This window comes from Hibiscus syriacus, unplaced genomic scaffold (assembly GCF_006381635.1).
Source record: "Hibiscus syriacus cultivar Baekdansim isolate YM2019G1 unplaced genomic scaffold, ASM638163v2 tig00117056_pilon, whole genome shotgun sequence".
In the NCBI taxonomy this organism is placed as follows: Eukaryota; Viridiplantae; Streptophyta; class Magnoliopsida; order Malvales; family Malvaceae; genus Hibiscus; species Hibiscus syriacus.
The window spans coordinates 4,138,074-4,154,892 of record NW_024063539.1 but is presented as its reverse complement, the minus strand read 5'-3'; the positions used below and the strand labels follow the sequence as shown (position 1 = coordinate 4,154,892).

The 16,819-nt window shown below is 37.4% G+C and overlaps 1 pseudogene; it reads left to right on the top strand.

Moving 5' to 3' along the window:
• Positions 1 to 8,940: 8,940 nt before the first annotated feature.
• Positions 8,941 to 16,749, top strand: LOC120197893 (annotated as a pseudogene).
• The last annotated feature ends 70 nt before the right edge of the window (positions 16,750 to 16,819 follow it).

Below are 16,819 nucleotides of genomic sequence, written 5' to 3'. Positions count from 1 at the left end.
GGTGATCCTTGGTTAGGGTTTAATCAGAAAAAATATTATAGGCTCAAAAGGGGACAACAAGGGATATATATACATATATTTGAAAGGATAAATGAAACAATGCCGTTCGTCATCTCATACACAGAAGCCTTTGTAAAAAAGATGTATCCCCAGGGGGGATGAATATTCAAGATTAATCTTTATTTATATGAAAATAATGTAATTAATACATGATATATCAATCTTTTTTCTTTCTTCTTTGAGTATGCCTTAATCACTCGAAATTATCTTTGATAGCTTGATCATGATGCCTCATCTCGTTTCTTCTTGCAGGAAGATTTACGGATAATTTGAAAGTTTGGTTCTTTTTGAGGTCTTTTGATTTCACTGTACAAAAATGATGGTTTTGTATTTGGAAGGACAAATGTGTGACTTTTGAAGTCGTGTATGTAGTGGAAGGTAATGAACCAATCAACTCTACTGGAGAAGGTAAACATTTGGATTTGGTGTCTCAAAAACAAGTAGAGACATGACTTTAAGGTCTCAGGTAAATGTATGGTCAAGATTTGATTTTAACGAGGGTCAAGTAATTGGCATTGGATGGGATATGTATAATTTTACCACTTGCTAAAGATCTATAATTCTTGAAAAAATATATTTAATCTACTTGATACTTAAAAATTTCAAAATTAAAATTTAAGTCCTTGCTCATAACTATAAAAGTAACAAAAATTTATTTATCTCAATAAGACAGAGAAAGGAACAAAAAACAATTTCAAACAAGATGCTGAAAATAGAAAGATACTACAGTGGTAGATATCACTTCCACTTGTTTATTTATTATGCATCATTACTCCTCTAATGTTGAGTGTGTAACAGGATCAGAGTCTTTGTCCTCACTTGCCCCCCATTTCTTGATCATTTCTCTTATCTGGGCTCGTTTGGATGATTCCTCAGACGTACCAATCTCTATTTCTTCCTTAGTAGCTTTATGGTATGATCTTATCTCCTTGTTTAGCGGTTGGAATTTGGGCTCAAAACAATCTTTATTAGTGACAATAGCTTTGTCCCGGTTCTGAACACATATTGCAGCTGTGATTGGCATAGTATTTGTCCTGTTCTCTAAACTGCCCAAAGTTTCATCTGTCTTCAGGAAGTCTGATATGGGTGATTGAGATGTTTTCATGGTTGCATCTTCCCAGTTTATTTTTAGGCCTACAGGCCAATCTCTGATTACATCCATGGGAACCTTTTTGCTTTGATTTCCTTTCCCATTTTATTGTGTCTGATATTCTTCACAGGATTTGATCACATTAGTCTCAGTCGAGGCAATAATTTCTGAGTGTTGAACTTTAACCCCTTCTTTTACCTTGCATTTTTGAATTGCTTGCTCTAAAGGATCTTGGAAATTTCCCTCAAGGTTATCAGGAACCTTAGTTGAACAACTTGGAATTCCAGTCTGATTTATCCAAGGAACATCCTTATAGGTCTAATTCTCATTTGGAGGCCATTGTGACTGAACGTGTTGTGGAGTAGTTAAGCTGGCTGAGAGCATTTTTGAATATGATTTTTCACCTGAAAAGTGGAAAGGAGGAAATTGAAAACTCTGCACATTCTTTTTCTTCTTGACTAGCCTTTAACCCTTTTCTATGTCCTTTTTCTTTGGGTAAAACTTATCTCTCACAAGTGAACTTTTTCTATTCATTGATTCTTCATTCACTATTAATTCATCCATACCCTTCGGGACCAAATCTTGAAGCTGTCCTGAATTACCATACTCACTAATAGGTTCGTAATCATCAGACAATATCACGCCGAACTCATCATTATCATTCAGATCCTCATTCATAGCCTTCACTGCGGAATCCTCTAAGGGTTTCTCTCCATGGATCATATCATTCATCATATCCATTAACGTGGTCATTTATTCTTTTGAATCAACTTGGATCTTTTTTGCGTGATTAGTCATTTCTTGTTGAGTCTTAATAAGTTGCTCTTGCAGTTTCTCGATTCTACTGACCCTTGCTAAGATCTCATTCATGGATCTTATTTTTTTAGGAAGACCAAGTTAGCTCCACTTTGATTTCAAAAATTCTGTCATGTAATCCTCCACGAATTATTCCCATATTATAAAATAATTTGAAACAAAATGTAATTATGCCAAGATGCAAATGTAAAAATGAAATTGTAAATACAAACGTAAAAATGCAAGGATGCAAATGTGAATATGTGAATGTAACAATAAGAATGCAACTTGTGCAATAAAAAAGCAAACATAAAAGTATAAATACAAAACGAAAATGAAAAGATGTGAAATGCAAATGCATGTATGAAAAGGTGTTAGTCAAGAGTGATCATCTTAGAACAGATTTCATTGAACACAAAAGTTTTCATGCATCAAACAAAACCTTTACATATAGGGGATGGCTTTTACTCCTAATTTCTCTATTTCTCTTAAAAGCCAAATTAACTTCCACTCATGTTCAGGTGTGGAGTTATCAATCTGCTTTAATTCTATAGCGAAGCCAACTAAGTTCACCAGCTTATGAGCCACATTGCTTGCTTGAACAACAACTTCCTTCGTGACATTGTCTTTTTCCTTCATATTCTGTGTCAATTCTCAGCGTTGCTCGTTTTGTAAGAGACCCTTTGTGTCCAAGAAGTTCTTGTATAAGATCTCTATACTCATCTGAACATTTCTCCAACGTCTTGTTTCTGGTCTTAGTGACTTCTAATTCAGTATCGATCTCATGCTGATGGATCTGATATGATGCTTCCATGTTAGTCATAGCCATATTTAACCTTTGATTTTCGACTTGACATCTTTTTAATTCACTGACAGATGTATTGTGTCTTTTTTTCTACAACTCGTAAATCATGAGAAAACTTCTTGGCTTGTCCTTCATGTATGTTACAGTTCTTTTTCAGTTTGGTGACCCCTGTTATCCACTCTTCTGGGGTGTTTCCTAGGCCAGTATTTTGAAATGCTTGACTGACCTTTTGGAAATCTTCATGCATGATTTCCATTTTGGTGCTCAATTTATCGTTTGCAATCTTTAGATGACGTATTTGAGCCTCAGACCTCAGTAAATTTTCTTCTTTCTGGGTGCCCTTACTGATACTCTTACATTTGAAGACTTTTAATATTAATCTAGCAGGACCTTCAATTACCAATCTAGGTCGATAAATTATCACAAATTGTAAGGTTCCATGATCCAGAAGACTTTGTACTCGACGTTTGAAGGCAAGACAATATTCGATGGTATGCCCTTGAGCTCCAGCATGATATTCACAATAAAAGTTAATGTCATACCAATTCGGATACGGATGTTGGAACGGTTTTATATAGTACGGGGCCACTTCTTGCGCTTCAAGTAGCTTTTCATATAACTCCTTATATGATATAGGGATAACATCAAAATAAGAACCGCCTTTTGTCTTGGATTGAACCTGAGTTTTAGACGTCGGGAGCAGACTAAACTTTGACGACTTCAGATTACATGATTTCTTCTCATCTCTGGGAGTTTTTTTTTACAGTTGTCACCATTTCCTGGGTATCTCCAGATAACTTGTGAATACGAATGAAGACTGTCTCTATTTGTGCCGGAATCTCTTTTCCTTTGGTCAAAACAGATATTCTTTCCATCATCTTGGACATCTGCTCTCTTATTTCTCGTATCTCCTTTTGTTCTTTAATGGGCATACGATCTTTGGGTGCCTAGCTCTCCTATATCCTCGGAGTTCCCTCAGGATGCCATTCCACGGTTGCGTCATATTTTGTTCGATCATAAAACTTTTTGTCCATTTATGATTTCTTTCCAATTTGATGAACCGTCTTTCCAGTTAACACCTTTTGGTTATGCCATGATCATGCAATGCAAACAAAAGAAAATAATATAAACAAATTAGAGCAAAAATAACTTTGTAATGGGAAAATAAGAAAAAATAAAATGGTTAGTACCAACTAATTGAAAGAAATTTTTTTATTTATCATGGTATATAATAAATCCTAACCTCATGCTTTCTAGTTTCATACTTTGTTTGGAAAAATTAACCTAACCACATGATTTCTAGTTCGCAGGCATTTATTCAGAAAAAGGAAAAAATTAAATAAATCAAAAGATAAAAAGTTAGAACTTATTTCTTCTTTGTGTATACCTATGAACAGAGGTTCAGTACTGTCTTAGATCAGGTAAATTTCTAGGGTTTATTATATGCAGAGTTTCAGTTCTAGGAGTAAAGATACTCGAATTGTCCTTGTTGATGCCCCCTTGGGCTGCCAACCCTCAATCCTAGTCCACTACAGACTTAAACAGACCGAGTTCAATTCAAGGGGACACATTTCTTTATGTCTGACACGGAGAATAAATTCTCACGAAGACATAGAGCATATGAACCCCGAAAGCTACTTGCTAGGTCTGACACGGAGAATAAATTTTCACGAAGACGTCGCTTTCACTCCCACTTAAAAGGGACAAATCTCAGTTATAGAGATTATGTTTATGCAATGCATGTGTTGTGTGTGAGGATAAATGTTCAAGCCTCTGACAGATAAATAATGAAATAAAATACTTGAAAAATAATGTAACAACCTGAAAATTTCAAAATAATATTTAATTGGGAATTGAGGTTTTAATTGTGAAAATTGGTGGATTTTGGGGACTAAATTGGAAGTTTTTAAAACTTGTAGCTTGTTTTAGAGTTAAAGAAAATTCAGGGACCAAGCCCTGAATTTACCCCCAAAAAAATTAGGTATTTGGTTTATATATATGATATATGCGTGAATTGGGTTCTGAAAATCAGAACCCAATTCCTCCCAAATTCCCTCTCCCAACCTCAACTTCCGACGACGATCCCGACGTCGTCCGAATTCCGATCGTCATTTTAAAACTACTATCGTGTTCATCATCAAGCGAGGAACAAACCCTTCAATTTAATTGAAGCGAAACGCTGCCAAACACCGTGAATTTCAAGTCAAAGCATCGACGTTTTTTTAAGCTCAATCGCCTAGAAAATCCTAAATTCATCGTCGATCGCTACTCCGTTTACGACACCTCCCGCACCATCGTGTTCCTTGTGCCGTTCCGAGTCCTCCGATGTCATCCTCGATCTCCGTTGACGACGGCGCGTGGGGAGGTGGATCAGTCAAAGATTCGGCCGAGTCGAAATCGAGCTCTCCGCCGTTCAAAAATTTGAACCGATCTTAGTAAGTATCTCGAAATCGCTCAAAATAATTTTTAGAAATTTTTCCGTGATTTTTAGAGCCCCGGAGGACGTCGCACGCGCCACACGCGCCGCCGTAGGCGAGTGAACGCTGGAAACCGGTTTTGAACCGGTTTTGACCGGTTTGACCGGTCACGACACGACCCGTTTACCCGACCCGTTGACCCGACCCGACCCGTTGACCGTTGACCCGTGCTATTCTGGGAATTAATTCGAAATGGGTGTTATTTTGGTAATTTTTTTAAAAGGGTGCTATTTGTGTAAAATGTTTGACATTTGTTGACCTCCTTTGACCAGAACTTTGACCGGCTTTGACCAACTATTAAACGACCTTTGTTTTCGACCAAGAATACCTATCCTGATAGTTTTCGACGTTCCGAATCCGTTTTTGGGATCCGTTTTGCTAAATTCAAACCCGAAAGTCTCCAAATCGTCAGTCAACCCCGTTGACTTTAATTTTGACCAAGAATTCGAAATTTCGGAAGGTCATACTTTATATTTTTCGACGTCCTGAGTTTAATTTCGAAGTCTGTTTTGCCAAATTCTGACCCGAAATTCCCGAATCGAGCTTGTAAACCCAAAAGGCTTAATATTTTAATATTTTGATTATTTAAATGAGATTTGGTCAAGGATTTACTCAATAAAATATTTTATGAAGGTACTCGTGTTTCACCTGAGCAAGGATCAATTAGGTCCGATATTATCCGTTCGTTAGATCAGCCTGAACCGCGTACTACGAGAATTACCCGTAGGTTTCCGTATATTATTTAAATAATATTTAGATTATTTATATTAGGATTCCAATATGGATTTTTCTAATTCGTAGGATCTAGCGCTGCAACAGAAAGTGATCGACAAACCCAATAGTAGGATTCCCTATCCGATTTCTCAGAGTGTGACAGGTGTGTTTCCTGACAGTGTTGTTTTACTGTTTTAAAATATTATTTGAATTATTTCAGAATGGTGATTATTCAAAATATTGTTATGACATGATACATGATATCTGATTTCTGAATAATGGTTACCGACATCTGATTACCGTATTTCTGTATATGATTTTCAAGCATGATCCATTTTCATGTTTTAATGGATTAATCACCATTTTTACTCGAATATATATTTGTTTATTACTGTCATTGGGGGGAAAAGAATTGCTGGAGGAAGAAAATATTTCAGGCTCCTCGACTTTGTGCTCAGGGCCTTACTGGTCGTGACGGGGTGTATGGTTATGGGAACCTACACAATTTGTTCGTGACGGATGGGGGTAGTGTTCATATTTAAAAAAAAAACATGTTGCATAAATCGATTTTTATTGATAATATCTTATTAATATGTTTTTGTACGCTGTATGGAACACACTGGGCTTCTTAGCTCATTCTGTAAATTTTAACCTTTTTCAGATAACAGCAGACCGTAAGCTAGCAGATTTGGCATCAGGAGAAATCAACTATTTTATTTTGTACGAACATATATTTCTGTATGTTTTTCGGTTATGTTTGGTGACATGTATTTTATTATCGTTTTGGACATATCTGTATTATTAATATTATGTTCTATATTATATTTAACGTTCTATAAGTTATATAAAAAAAAAACCTCTGAATGGGATATGTGACCACTTAGGTTTGGGTCTAACTCAGAGACCGGGTCTAGGGGGTTATAAATAAAATGAAACATTAATAAAATAATATACATATATATATTATGAAAATAATAAGTATATATAAAAATTTTGAAAAGAAAGAATTAAAATTAAATATATGAATTTTTAATTTTTAATTAATAGAGACAATTTATAATTGATTTTAAAGTTTGACCAGCTCCCCAGCGGAGTCGCCAAGCTGTCGTAACCGGTTTTCGCCCGGGTACAAATTTTACTTGGTTGGAAAAAGTAATGTGGATAAAAAATGGTGTTTTAGAAATATTTTGGAGTCGCCATTGACCTTTTTGGGTTAGGTAGGTCAAATACCTAAAAATAATCTTTTAAAATAGTTTTTAAGAAAACATAATTTAAACTTTTCTGCGTATAAACCAAAAATTCGTTCTTTTTTATAATAAAAAAGGGATTCGTGGTCGATTACGTTTGGGAAAGGATTAGCACCCACACAACGCCCAAAATTGGTACTTCATTAATTATAATTTGTCTCTATTATTGGAAATTTAAAAATTCAAAAATATATTTAATTATTAATCATGTTATTTTAAATTTATTTTAAGAATATATATATATATATATATATATATATATATATATATATATTTATAAATAAGATATTTATTTACTTAGAAATATCAGAAAGAGACTTCTAGGTGCTTTAAGATAGCTCTTTTCTTCGATGTTAAAAGTAAATAAATATTAATAAAAACATTTCTATAAAAATAATTAAAATAAAATAATATATATATAAAAATAGGATATTTATTTATTTAAGAATATTAGAAAAGGACTTCTAGGTGCTTTAAGACAACTCTTTTCTTCTATATTAATAAATAAAATAAATATTAAAAATGTTTCTTAAAAATTAATATATATTTTATATGATAAAAAATATCAGAAAACAGACTTCTAGGTGCTTTAAGACAATCATTTTCTTTAATATCATTAGAATTTATTATTATAAAAATAAAAAATAAAAAATAAATAAATATTATTTATTATATGTATATGTTTATAATAATAATAATAATATATTGCAAATAAACATATAAAATTAAATCAACAACTAAAATAAATGAGATTAAAACTATATATAATAAAAGCTAATAATTTTAAAGTTAATGACTAAATTAAAATGTATTAAAAATAAATATCTAATTCGTAATTAATTTATTAAAATTTTAGTGTCTGATTATGCTATTTTACATATTTATTAATTTGATGACTAAATTAAAACTATATTCAATTCGAAAATTAAATTAAAACAAGTTAAAAGATGCTTTCTGGATTAAAATATTAATTATTAAAATTAAAGGACTAAATCTGTCATTTACCTAAAATATATATAAAAGCATAGCAAGGACTAAATTATAAATAGCCTCCTAAATTAGAGGAATTATTTCGTATTTTCCCTATTTTAAGTGAATAAAGTAATGAACTCTTAAAGCCTAGGGACCTGACGTGTGGTTTACCCAAACATTTTATAAACTTAAAACTCATCTTCTTCCTCTCATTTTTCATACAACAGAACACCCAAAGCTTTTAACTATTCTCTTTTCTGTTTTTTTATTTAATTAACTTACTTTGTTTTTTTTTCGAAAATAAATAAATAAATAAAATATAATGCTGAAAAAATGAATCAAATGTAAAAATAACCTTTGTAATACTTTTTTCTTTTCAATTTGTTATGTATTTGCTCATACTCCTTTCTTTTTTTGAATTGTTCTGGGGTTTTTATAGCCCCAATTTACATGTGAAAAGAAATAAAATATTATCCTTTGTTTTGTGATGATGAATTGATTCAGGACGTGGAGCATTGGTGGTCGTGGGTGTGGCGGCTGAGCTATAATGAGGAGAGATAACTGGTGAGGTGCTGGACGATTGTCGTTATTGGAGAGTTGTTAAAACGTGGAGGGGGCAGCTGGCTTCTGGAGCTACTGGAAGGTGCTGGAATGTGCAACGTGGAGGAGCTGCTGGAATGGAGAGGTAAAAATGGTGATTACACTTCTGCTTCTAGGCTTCTTTGAATTGAACAAGCAAAAACTCTGGTTCCACGATTGAGTGAAGAGAGGCAGCCATTCATGCATTTTTCAATATGGAGTCCGATATCCCACTGTGCAGCTCTAGTGGCGGACAGGAAATCCAAGAGGAGAATTGGTTCTGGTTCGAAACAAGTGAAGAGAAAGCATTCCGTGCTTCGTCAATTGCAAGAAACCAAACTCAAGGAAGCTCTTGAAGAAACATCCGAAGACGGCTCGCTCGCTAAATCACACGATATCTACTCCGCATCTTTGAACCAAGAGGGAAGCAACAATGGAGGTCGATCAAGGTCATCACTTGCCAAGCTTCGGGCCCAAAATGAGTTCTTGAATGCCGCTTCCATTGTTGCAGACCGAACCTTTTGCAACGAGGACTCCATTCCAGACCTCCATGATGCCTTTTCTAAGTTCCTTGCCGTGTACCCCAAGTTATAAGTAACCGAGACCGTCGATCATCTGAGAGTCGAAGAGTATGGCCATTTATCTGAGCCTTCAGCTAAGGTATGGCTTGATTACTGCGGTTTTGGGCTATTCTCTTTGAATCAAACTCAACATTGTTGGGATTCATCATCATTTACTTTGTCTGAAATAACTGCAAATTTGAGCAATCATGCTCTTTATGGAGGCCCAGAGATCAGTACCGTAGAACATGATATAAAGACTAGGATTTTGGATCATTTAAACATCCCTGCAAATGAGTATGGCTTTGTTTTCACTGTAAGTAGAGGGTCGGCTTTTAAATTGCTCGCCGAAGCTTACCCTTTCGGATCGAATAAAAAGCTTTTGACCATGTTCGATCACGAGAGCCAGTCGGTGATTTGGATGGCTCAATGTGCTAAAGAGAAAGGTGCTAAGGTTTACAATGCTTGGTTTAAATGGCCTTCCTTGAAACTTTGTTCTAAGGAACTGAGGAAGCAGATTTCGAACAAGAAAAAGAGGAAGAAAGGCCATTCTAATGGTCTTTTCGTGTTTCCGGTTCAGTCTAGAGTTTCCGGGATAAGTATTCTTACCGGTGGATGTCGCTTTCCCAACGAAACAATTGGCATGTCTTGCTTGATGCCGGATCATTAGGTCCCAAGGACATGGATTCACTTGGCTTGTCTTTGTTCCGACCGGATTTTATTATTACATCGTTTTATAGGTTGTTTGGATGTGATCCAACTGGTTTTGGATGTCTTTTGATCAAGAAATCTGTGATGACAAGCTTGAAAAACCAATGTGGGCATACTGGGTCTGGAATGGTGAAGATCCTTCCCATATATCCCCAGTACCTGAGTGACTCCATAGATTGGCTTGATGTTTTAGCAGAACTTGAAGATGAAACTGCGAAACATGATGAAGAATCATTGCCAGAGAGAAACAGTGAATCGCATATGCCTGCTTTTTCTGGTGATTTCACTTCCAATCAGGTCAGGAATGTTTTCGAGATCGAGATGGATTGTTGTAATGTTAGGAAAATAAACCGAGTACAAGTAATTTCCCTATAACCAGATTAGTGAGAATGCAAAATAAAAGCGAAAAAATAATACCCGAAAATTGATAACGGAGTTCAGCCAATTGTGCTTACGTCTCCGGGCTGCTGCAGATCTTTTACTAAGAGAGAAAATTTACAGGTGTTTACAAAACACTCACTACTCACAAGAAAGCTCTCTAGTATAGGAAGAAAGAAATATTTTGGGATGATTTTGAAGCTAAATGGGTAAGGGTATTTATAGTAGAAACTTAGGGACTAATCTTTGAAAATACCCTAAAGTGCAATGACTAAAGTGAATTTACCCATTCCTATTTTCAACAAACATCTACCAAAATTTTACCAAACTTTGAAAAACATTTTTCAAAGAAACATTTACCAAACTTTGAAAAAACATTTTCCAAAGTTGGTTGCCAAACTTTGAAACTTTTAACAATCTCCCACTTGAAGACTGATTTTAATATGTCTTCACACCTCGATCAATGCAGCAGCATGTCTGGTCTTGTTATTCTAGCATGCCAACTGAAGCTGAACACAACTTCAGTTTGTCCGTAGTCACCGTCTTTGTCAACATGTCTGCCGGATTTTGAGCTCCACTAATCTTTTCAAGTTTCAAAATCCCATCTTCCAGAAGAGACGGGATAAAATGATATCTCAATTGTATGTGCTTTGTCCTGGAATGAAAAGACGGATTCTTTGCTAGATGGATAGCACTTTGACTGTCGCAATACAAGATATTGTTTTCTTGTTTCTTGCCTAACTCTTCCAAGAAACTTTGGAGCCAAACCATCTCCTTGCTGGCTTCCGTAACAGCGACATATTCTGCTTCAGTTGTGGAGAGAGCAACTATCTTCTGTAGTTGAGAAACCCAACTCACTGCAGTTCCTCCTAGAGTATAGACATACCCTGTAGTGCTCCTTCTGATGTCGACATTTCCGGCTAAGTCAGCATCTATATAGCCTGTCAGTATCATATCTCCACCTTTGAAATAAAGTGCTTTGTTTGTGGTACCCCGAAGATATCTGAGGATCCATTTGACTGCTTCCCGGTGTACCTTGCCCGGATTATTCATGTACCTGCTAACAGCTCCCACTGCATGAGCAATATCTGGTCTGGTACAAACCATGGCATACATCAGACTTCCAATTGCTGAGGCATACGGCACCTTCACCATGTGTGCACGTTCTTCCTCCGTCTTTGGTGATTGGTCTTTGGAGAGTCTGAAATGAACACCTAAAGGTGTACTTACTGGTTTAGCATCTTGCATGTTGAACCTGGAGAGTACTTTGTTGATGTACTCAGCCTGCGATAACATCAAAGTCCCCGACTTTGTGTCTCTCTTGATCCTCATCCCAAGAATCTGCTTTGCAGCGCCCAGATCCTTCATAGCAAACTGCTTCGACAATTTTTGCTTCAAGTTTATGATCTCTTGCATGTTTGAGCCTGCAACGAGCATGTCATCAACGTACAACAATAAAATAATGAAACTATTGTCGAACCTCTTGATGTAGCAACAATGATCTGCTTGGCATCTGGTAAAACCACTGCTACTCATGAAACTATCGAACTTCTTGTACCACTGTCTAGGAGCTTGTTTTAAACCATACAAGCTCTTCTTCAACCTGCATACCAGGTTTTTCTTGCCTGCCTCTATGAAGCCTTCTGGCTGCCTCATATAGATCTCTTCCTCCAAATCACCATGAAGGAAAGCTGTCTTTACATCTAACTGCTCAAGATGTAAATTCTCTGCAGCTACAATTTTCAACACCAGACTGATTGTAGACAATTTTACGACTGGAGAGAAAATTTCATTGTAGTCAATACCTTCTTTTTGCTGAAAGCCTTTGACAACCAATCTTGCTTTGTAGCGTTTGCTCCCATCGTGCTCTTCTTTGATCCTGTAAATCCACTTGTTGTGGAGCGCTTTCTTGCCTGGTGGTAATTCAGCTAATTCCCATGTCTGATTTGACATAAGCGAGTCCATCTCATCTTTCATGGAAAACTCCCACTTGACTGAATCCTCCACTTGCATTGCTTCATCATAGCACTCTGGTTCACCATTGTCAGTCAGCAACAAGTAGTGTAAAGAAGGAGAATACCGTTGGGTTGGTTTAGGAATTCTGGAGGAGCGTCTCAGTTCTGGTGTGTGTGGTTCTTCTTGAACTGCTTCAGGATTGATCTGAACATCATTTCTAGAAATCTCCTCGAACTCAGCAAATTCCTTTGTTTCAGCTTCGGTATTACTTGATTCTGCGGTTGACCTATCTTTGTACATCACATTTTCATTGAAAATGACGTCTCTGCTTCTGATGATCTTTCGATTTTCGTAGTCCCAAAACCGGTAACCGAACTCATCACCACCGTAACCAACAAAGACGCATTTGTTGGACTTGGCATCAAGTTTACTTCTTTCAGCAGAGTTTATGTGTACATAAGAAATACAACCAAACACTCTTAAGTATGAAAGGTTTATTTCTTTCTTGCTCCAAGCTTCCTCTGGTATTCCGCCATCCAAAGGAACTGAGGGCCCACGGTTGATCAGGTAAGCTGCAGTGTTGATAGCTTCAGCCCATAGAAATTTGGGCAATCCGGCATGTATCCTCATGCTTCTGGCACGTTCAATCAGAGTTCTGTTCATGCGCTCTGCTACGCCATTCTGCTGCGGTGTTATGGGAACTGTTGTCTCCATCTTGATCCCATTGTTTGCGCAGAAATCTATGAAACTACTGTCTCTGTACTCTCCTCCATTGTCAGACCTCAACCGCTTGACTTTCAAACCAGTCTCATTTTCCACCATGGCCTTCCATTTTCTGAAGGTATCAAAGACTTCTGATTTCTTCTTCAGAAAATAAACCCACACCTTCCTTGTTGAATCATCGATGAAGGTGACATAATATAGTGAGCCTGCAAGAGATGGAACAGGGGATGGTCCCCATACATCAGTATGAACCAATTCTAACCTTTCTGCCTTGGGAGTCTTGTCAATCTTTGTAAAACTGACTTTCTTTTGTTTTCCAAAGATGCAATCCTCGCATAGTCCGACATCTACATTCTTTAGATCCGACAGCTTCCCTTTTGACAGAAGTATCTTCATTCCTTTCTCGCTCATATGGCCAAGCCTTTGGTGCCATAGGTTTGATTTTCCATCAGCATCTGCTACTGCAATGATATTCTCTAAATTTGAGGTTACATAGAGAGTACCAGTCTTCTTACCACGAGCAATGACGAGTGCTCCTTTGGTAATCTTCCATTCACAGCCTGAAAAGGTTGTGCTATATCCTTCTCCATCAAGCTGTCCAACAGAAATCAGATTTCTTTTGAGGCCAGGAATATGTCTCACTCCTGTCAGCTTCCAGGTGGTCTGGTTTGGCAACTTTAGTCGGATGTCTCCTTTTCCGACGATCTTCAAGGTTTCATCATCAGCTAGATGAACCTTCCCAAAATCACCACTGACATAGTTCTCCATGATTTCTCGGCATGGGGTGGAGTGGAAAGATGCCCCTGAATCCAAGATCCATGATTCAATCGGACTGTTGACGCTTAAAATCATGGCATCACCTGTCTCCTCCGTAATGTTGGCAGATTCCTGTGCGCCGGTATTTTTCTTCGGTGCTCGGCAATCTCTTTTGAAGTGACCCTTCTTGCCGCAATTATAACAGGTAAAATCTTTATTTCCTATTCTTGATTTGCCCCTTCTGGATTTTGATCTGCCACGATTTGAATTTCTTTCTGAAGTTCTCCCTCTAGACTCGGTGTGCAAGGCTGAGGAGGTTGATGCTTCACCCGATTCTCTTCGTCGAATTTCTTCACTCAATACCAGATCCCGAACATCGTCGAATTTTAATTTGCTGTTTCCCGACGAACTGCTGAATGCTGTAACAGTAGCATTCCAACTGTCTGGTAGAGATGATAAGAGAATTAAAGCTCGAACTTCATCATCGAACTCAATTTCAACTGAACTCAACTGGGTTGTGATTGTGTTGAGTTCATTTAGGTGTTGTGCCATCGATGCCCCTTCCGCCATCCGCAAATTGAATAATCGCCTCATCAAATGAACTTTGTTTGAGGCCGATGGCTTCTCATACATACTGGAGAGAGCCGCCATAAGACCCGCCGTGGTCTTTTCCTTTGCTATGTTGAAAGCAACATTGCGGGATAACGTCAGTAGGATAACTCCGAGGGCTTGTCGGTCGAGAAGAGCCCAGTCTTCATTCTTCATGCCCTCTGGTTGCTTTCCTGAGAGAGGTTGATAAAGATTTTTCTGGTACAGAAAATCTTCAATCTGCATCTTCCAAAAGCCAAAGTCCGCACCATCGAACTTTTCAATTTTCACCTTCCCTTCGTCTGCAGCCATCGCTTCCACTCGAATCTGGCTTCTTTTGGATCGTTTCTGACAATTCTTGCGAACCACCGTGTATTAGAACACCACTGTCGACAAACTCGTATCGCCGACCGAAATTTCACTATTCACGAAATTTACTATTTACGTGAATAGTAATGAATAGTAACCTCGCAGAAAAATTGACAAAATTCACAACCAAAAGCTCTGATTACCAGTTGTTAGGAAAATAAACCGAGTACAAGTAATTTCCCTATAACCAGATTAGTGAGAATGCAAAAATAAAAGCGAAAAAATAATACCCGAAAATTGATAACGGAGTTCAGCCAATTGTGCTTACGTCTCCGGGCTGCTGCAGATCTTTTACTAAGAGAGAAAATTTACAGGTGTTTACAAAACACTCACTACTCACAAGAAAGCTCTCTAGTATAGGAAGAAAGAAATGTTTTGGGATGATTTTGAAGCTAAATGGGTAAGGGTATTTATAGTAGAAACTTAGGGAATAATCTTTGAAAATACCCTAAAGTGCAATGACTAAAGTGAATTTACCCATTCCTATTTTCAACAAACATCTACCAAAATTTTACCAAACTTTGAAAAACATTTTTCAAAGAAACATTTACCAAACTTTGAAAAAACATTTTCCAAAGTTGGTTGCCAAACTTTGAAACTTTTAACATGTAATAGTTCGGATCGTGAAGGAGTGAGCAGCATTTTCGAGGAAGCAGAGAATTTTTCGGTTGGTGATCTCATGAGAAATCCCATTTCAGTGAGGATGAATCATCTGATAATTCGTACTGGATCGATCTCGGTCAGAGTCCATTCGGTTCTGATGATTCAGGCCAACTGACCAGACATAAACCTGAAACAACCTTGCCCCCATCATGGTTCACTAGGAAGATCAGAACCAATAAGGGGCTATCTCCAAAATTGACATCAAACATGAGATTGTATGAAGATCCTTGGTTGTCTTTCGATGCAGCCGTGTTGCCAGTGTCACATGTGCCGGACCGGTTTAAGGATATTCATGAAGAACAACCTGTTCACATGTACCCTGCTTCAGGAGATGATGGAAAGTACAGTGGTTTGCGTTACTTTGGGGAGATTCAAGAAGAATCCGATATTGAAGATGGTGTGCTCGACAACACTCTGGCCTCTGAAAGTGCTATAAGGAGAGAGACCGAGGGCGAGTTCAGACTGCTCGGGAGATGGGAAGGGAGTAGGTTCGACAACAGAAGATTCTTCAGTTTGGAAGAGGAAGATCCAGCGGCAAGTACAAGTACGCGTCGCAAAGTATCTTTTAGGATGGAAGATCACTGCAATGAAAATCGAATCCGATTGGAGACAGGAGAAGTGTCTTTGGCAACCTTGATTGATGATGAATCCAGTACCGAAGAAGACTATGATGGTGAACAAGAGTGCAGACGAAAGGAACCAGAGATAATTTGCAGACATGTTGGGACTCAACAAAACTACCCTTAGATTGCGTTACCTGATCAATTGGCTTGTAACTTCATTACTTCAACTTCGGTTACCGAGTTCCAATCAAAGCAAGGGACTGCATCTTGTGCAAATATACGGTACAAAGATCAAATACGAACGAGGTGCAGCGGTAGCCTTGAATGTACGAGACATCAAAGGAGGAGGACTAATGGAACCAGAAGTAGTTCAGATGTTAGCTGAAAAGAGTGGCGTTTCTCTTGGCATTGGTATACTCAGTCACGTACGAGTCGTCGACAATGCGAAGCAACGATATTCCAAACATGAGCACGAAGATTGGGCACTGCATCAGCCAATGTCTAATGGTTACCAAGACGGTAAAAACTTATATTTTCGAGTAAAAGTCATCACTGCATCACTTGGTTTCCTGACCAACTTTGAAGACGTGTACAAGACATGGGCGTTTATGGCCAAGTTTCTCAATCCATCATTTGTTGAAACCAATCATTTATCCTTGATATCTGAAGATTCGGAAGCATAGTTCTCGGGGGAGGCTCGTAAAACTGAAAACCAGACGATGGACCTTCAGAAACACCTTGCAAGTTCCCCCATTAATGATATATGCAACTGAAATTGATGATTCGAGATGATGAAACCAATAGGAAAGCATG